Raw genomic sequence first — 6,468 nt, forward strand, 5'->3', positions numbered from 1 at the left:
TATTTAATACATATTATAGATTCATAAACATTGAGTTCATGGACAACTGCACAGTAACTCATGTCTGAATGAAACATCTAACACACGTTTTGTCCATAAAGGACACTTAGGAGCCCCAGTGGCACTTTTGCACTCTGCTTGGGGGCCATTTTAAACCGTGAAATCACCAAGAAAAAGCATACAAAATAAGAAAAACATGCCCCTAAATAGGCGAGGAAACAGAGATACTTGTTTACAGTATGAGAGCTGAAATAAGAAGGCAGAGCTTTGCCTTATTTGTCCTCCACTGATAACTGCACTTTGATAACTCTAATTTTTTGCCTCTTGGTACATGTCTGTAAATAACTGCAAAATTGCCATGGGTATTGATTTTAGGGTTACAAATAAAATTTAATAAGTAAGCAAACACAAATTTGGACTCCATGAAAAATAGGAAAGAACTGTATATTGTGAGATTATTAACTGACTGATTTATGACTATATTATTCTCAATGAGGTCTTTATAATTTTGGAAAATAGAATAAACCCTTTTTTCCAAATTAAACTTTCTACTATATATTGTTATTCTTCTTTTGTTTTCAATTAGCAATAATCGCGCCTCAGATAAACCTCATTGGCTAGGATACTGCCACTGTGCAAAGCTCCTTTTGTTTTGTTGGTATTGTTGTGGAATATACCTCTCCATATAGTTGAATTTTGCTTTTTATTTTGTTTCTTGAAACAATCTGAGAATCACTGCCTTATAATAAACAAATTTTACTAACAATAGTGATTATGATTATTTTGGTTAATTTTACCTGGGCCATAGGACAGGCAAGGCTAGGTAGGGAGAGACAAATGGGGGGTGATAGGACTAGGCTAATGCAGGGAACTACATAACCAGGCTCACAGAAATACCACAGGTGGAGAAATAGACATGATATTTACAAGAGCACCTCCTTTGTGCTCATGATATTTACAAGCTGGCTCTGTTTGTTCTAAATATAGACATGATATTCACAAATCCACTGTGATATTGACAAGAAATTTACCAAGTTCCCTGATCGGTCTCCTGTGAAAGACCAATGTAAAAGCCCTCAGTGGCAACTCATTCAGGACCACCAGCTTTTCTTTTCTGTTCTATCCCTCTCTTAAAAGATTTTCACTTCACTTAGTCCTTTTTCCACTAGATTCAATCTTCATCATTCTTTGACTCTTATGAGCAAGAACTCTGCCACCCTGCAACACCACTTTCTATTTTGAGAGTTTCTGGGTGCTTTTTGATTTCTCTTTTCTTTTTCTTGCTCTTCCCTATGTTGATCAAAATTTATTTGTTCCTTATTTCTTCCTGTGGTCACTTAAAAACTATACATCAGAACTCTCTTCTACAAGTGATTTTAGTATTTGATTGCTTTTTTAATCAAACATTGAGTAGATACAAAAATAAAATGGTATAGAACATGAGGAGATAATAATAATGCAATGACACCCTAATACCAGTCACCTGTTAGGGTCAAGAAGACCTCAACCCAGGGAGGCGCGGAGGAACTACACCAAGGCGGCTCTTTCTGCAACAGCAAGGGTTTTATTGTTCCAGCATGCTGGGGCTCTGCAGCACACCTAGAATGACAAAACATTTCTATTAAATTTTAAGTGCCTCTTGCACCATTCTAATTCCATCCCTGCCATGTCTATCAGAGGTAATTAGTCTAAATGTTGTGTTATATCATTTTTCTGTTTTTCTTTTTTTATCTTACCACATATGTTTGTGTACCTAAACAACGTGTTTCATATTGCATGTTTTTACCTTTATATCAATGGATTCAAACTGAATGTGTTTTTCTGTGACTTGCTTTTTTTGGCTCAAAAAAAAAAAAAAAAAGCCCTTGTATTATATTTTTGAGATTCATCCAGGTTGATATATTTAACTGTTCAGTTTTACTAAAAATTGAATTACACAACTTACTTATCCAATCTACTATGGTTGGAAATTTGTCTTTTGTTTTGTTTGGCAGTACTCCAAAAACATTATTATATAGATCTCCTGAACTGCAGGTATAATGGTTCCTCCAGGGTGTATTCCTAAGAGTGAGCTTACTGGGTTTTAATTTAGGAGCATCTTCAGCTTTCCTCAACAATGACAAATCGACCTTAAAGTATTTGTTTCTTTCTGTGTGAAGTGCCTGTTCTGTCCCTTGCTTACTGTCTTTTATGTTTGATTTATGTGAAGATAGAGAGTTGGATGGATTGATGGATGGATCAATAGATATTCTAACACTTTGGGTCAGTTATATTTGTTGCAAATATATTCTCCCAATTTTCAAATTTCATTCTCACTGATTTCTTTTTATAAAATTTATTTTATGAACATTTACATAGTTATATGACTCTATTTTCTTGTAAGTCATTTAATCTTCTTAGCGACTCTTTGATATAGGTACTATTATCAACCTAAACTTTGAGGAAAGAGAAGTGGTGAGTATGAGTAATTTGTTCTGGTTCATACTGGTAGTTGGTAGCAGAGCCAGTATTCAAACCCTGGGCATTAGTCTCTGAAGTGTGAGATTCCAACCCCTATTCTGTGCTGCAACTCTATGATCATCAGAGAATTTTAATTTTAATATATCCAAGTTTATTACCTTTCTTCTTCATTAATTGAAGTTTATCTTGTTTAGGAAATCCTTATCTCGGATGTGAGGGCGATCTGGCTGCGACATCTGTCACCCCATAGATCGCCAGGGTTGATTGGCTGCTCCGGCTGGCTAGGTGGGTGTCCCCTTCCTCCCTCACCTCTCCATGTGCGTCCCTCCCAAAGCTGCGCGCTCCGTCCAAGAGGACGACCTTCCCCGATAGAGGAAAGGACCGTTCTTTGTCAAGGGTATACCAGTAGCTGCGCTCCCCTGCTAGAACCTCCAAACAAGCTCTCAAGGAAATCCTTATCTCAATATCATAAATATGGATTTTTGGACATTTCTTCAGCATTTTACAGTTTTGCTTCTCCCTCTAAAGTTTTTAATCCATGGAGAATCGTGTGTCTTTGTTAAAGGATCTGATTTCATTTTTTTTAGGGATAGCTAATTGCTAAAATGTTTTTCTTTCTCTGCTAATATATAATGTCATCTCTGTAATAAACATAGAACAAAAGCTACCAGGAATAAGTGAATTTAATGATGACTGGGAATTCCAGTGATGTACTGGAAAATTAAATGGAAAAGCTTATCATAAACATGAAACATTTCAAAAACATGAAAAATGTAAGGGTGACTTTTATAAAATAATGTGTGATAGATCTCTATGATAAGATCTCCAAACCTTGCTGAGGGAAATTAGAAAAAGACTTAAATAAAAGAAGGGATATACAATTTTTAAGGATCAGAGGACTCAATAATTAAGATGTCAGTTCTTCCGAAATAGATGTATAGATTCAAAATAAATCCTGTCAATATTGCAGTTATCTATTTTGTAGAAAGTCACAAGCTACAATTTTTATTTTAATTTTTTTGGCTAATTATGATTTATAACTTTTTAAATGGTTTATAGAAATACAATTAAATAGCCGCTATTGGTTTTGTTCCAGAAAACTTTCTGTACTCCTTACTCATTATAATAACATGATTACAGATTTGTGGGAGTTTCTATAGATAATCACATCAGCTCTGAATTATGTCAACTTTATTTCTTTCCTTCCAATTCTTATGCTTTATGGTTCTCTTGTTTTGTTCTCTGGATAATATGCAACAAAAGTGGTGCTGGCAGTCCAGTGCTTTTGTTTTCTTTTTCCGTTTTTTTTTTTTTTTTTTTTGAGATGGAGAGGGCAAGCAGGGGAGGGGCAAAGGGAGAGACAGAATCTCAAAACAGCCTCCACACCCAGCGTGGAGCCCGATGCAGGACTCCATCTCATGACCCTGAGATGATGACCTAAGCCAAAATCAAGACTTGGACACTAAACTGACTGAGCCACCCAGGTGCCTCTCTCCAGAAATATATTTATAATTTATAAAATATATATAAATATATAAATATATAATATATTATATAATATATATAATATATATAATATATAATATATTATAATTTGTTAAAACAAATATAATAAATATAAACATAATTTCAAGCACCATCCTTTACAAATCTATTGAGATTATGTCAACATTTTTCTTTTTTTTTTTACCATTACTTTTTTCTCTGATGCTTTTCCTTTCTTTATGTAGATTTGAATTTCTGATCTATGTTATTTTCTTTCTCTCTGCCAAAATTTTTATCACCTTTCTTGCAAAAACCATTCTATTAACAACCAATTTCCTCAATATTTGTTTGCCTGAGAAAGTCTTTCTCTTATTTTTGAAGGACAACTTTGCATAATATAGAATTGTACGTTGATGGGGTCTTTCCTTTCACCACTTTAAAACTTTTGATCCAATCTTTACTCACTTATATGTTTTATCAGAATTTGGTTTTACTCTTTTCTTTGTTCCTTTATAGGTAAGATGAGGTGTTTTTTCCTCTGGCTTCTAGCATGATTTTATCTTTGATTCTTCACAGTTTGAATATGATATTCCCAGTGTAGGGTTTTTGTTGTTGTTATTTGTTTATTTGTTTGGTTTTTGGCATTTTTCCTGTTTGATGTTTTCTGAGCTATGGTTTGATGTCTGACATGAATTTGGGGGAAATTCTCAGTCATCGTTCCTTTAAATATGTCTTCTGTTCCTTTCTCTCTCCTCCTTCTGGTGTTTCCATCATGGGTATATTATTACTTTTGTGGTTGTTCCACCATTCTTGGGTATTCTGTTCTTTTTTGCACTCCTTTTTTTAAAAATCTTTGCTTTTCAGTTTCTATTCACATATCTTTAAGCTCAGAGATTATCTCAGTCATGTCTATTCTGCTAATGAGCCCACCAAAGGCATTCTTCATTTGCTACAGTGTTTTCATCCCTAACATATTTTGATTCTTTCTAATTTCCATCTTTCTGCCTACATTACGCATCTATTCTTATATGTTGCCAGCCTTTTGTGTTAAAGTCATTTACATATTAATCATAGTTATTTTAAATTGCTACTGTGGTAATTCCAACATCTTGCCACATCTGACTCTGGTTCTGATGATTTCTCTGTCTCTTCAAATGTGTATTTTTCTTTCTCTCTGTTAGTATGTCTTGTCACTTTTTGGTGAAGGCTGGACATGACGTACTGGGTAAAGGCACTGCAGTAAGCTGGGCTTTGGGATGGATGGTAAGATGTGGGGGAGGAGAATGTTCTGTAATCCTATGATTGGTATGACCTTTAATGAGCTTGTGCCTTGAGCTATGAATTTCGCAAGTGTCTTTCAGTACTTTTTTCCCCACTTTGAGGGACAGAATGTCCAGAGTGGATTGGGGATCAAGTATTTCCCTTACTCCAGGTCAGTTAGGCTCTGATGAAATCCAAAAGATTTGGCTCTGGTTGAATAGTTTTTCCTGGGGGCAAAACAGGATGATCTGGAATATTTCAAAACGGCTACTTTTCCCTTCCCCTACTGGAAGCCCCAGGGGATTTTTCTCTTACTTTCACTATGAGAACCTGGCAGAGGTAAAACTCACTAAGTATGGTACCCCACCACACTCCCCAAAAAACACCTGTGTCCCTGGAGTTCTTAACTCTCAGTTTTATCCACACTGAGCCTCTAGGAATTCATCAATTGGTTGACAGTTTTCCTAATGCTGAACTGGTTCCAGAAGAGGTTTCTGCTCCTGTATGTTGTGATTCTTTCCATCTGCCTTGTCTCTGTCTTCACTATTTAGGGCAGCAGTTTGCCCTGTGACCTCAATTCTCTGAGGGATCTAAGAAGAGTTGTTGATTTTCAGTTTGTTCAACTTTTTACTTACTTTTAAGACAAAGTGATGTCTTCCAAGTTCCCATATGCCAATCTGGAAACTAGACTCTTAATCTGTCACTGTAGTCAAATAAATAAGTAAGTAAATAAATAAATAATGCATCTATTGTTTTTTTAATAAATATTTTATTTATTTATTTGACAGAGAGAGATTGCAAGTAGGCAGAGGGGCAGGCAGAAAGAGGAGAGGAGGAAGCAGGCTCCCCACTGAGCAGAGAGCCCGACGTGGGGCTTGATCCCAGGACTCTGAGATCATGACCTGAGCCGAAGGCAGAGGCCTAACCCACTGAGCCACCCAGGCGCCCCTATATATTTTTTTCTTTTAGAAAGAAAGAGAGAGCTTGTTCTCCAGTGGGGGGAGGGGGAGGGGCATAGGGAGAGGGAGAGAGAATCTTTAGTGGGCTCTACACCGAGTGCAGAGCCTGGCACAAGGTTCTTTCTCACCACCTGAGTTCATGATCTGAGCCGAAATCAAAAGTTAGATGCCTAACCAACTGAGCCACCCAGGTGCCCAAATAAATTTAATTTTTAAACCAACCTCACCTTCATAGGATAAATCCAACTTGGTCATAATGTATTATCTTTTCTTTATTCTCAGCAACTTGCTAAAATTTTCTTTA

At 36.1% G+C, this 6,468-nt stretch overlaps 1 pseudogene; it reads right to left on the reverse strand.

Annotated features, from left to right (window-relative positions):
- Nucleotides 1–517: 517 nt before the first annotated feature.
- Nucleotides 518–643, reverse strand: LOC132022851 (U4 spliceosomal RNA; annotated as a pseudogene).
- Nucleotides 644–6,468: the final 5,825 nt, after the last annotated feature.

This window comes from Mustela nigripes, chromosome 7 (genome assembly GCF_022355385.1).
Source record: "Mustela nigripes isolate SB6536 chromosome 7, MUSNIG.SB6536, whole genome shotgun sequence".
Classification (NCBI taxonomy): Eukaryota; Metazoa; Chordata; class Mammalia; order Carnivora; family Mustelidae; genus Mustela; species Mustela nigripes.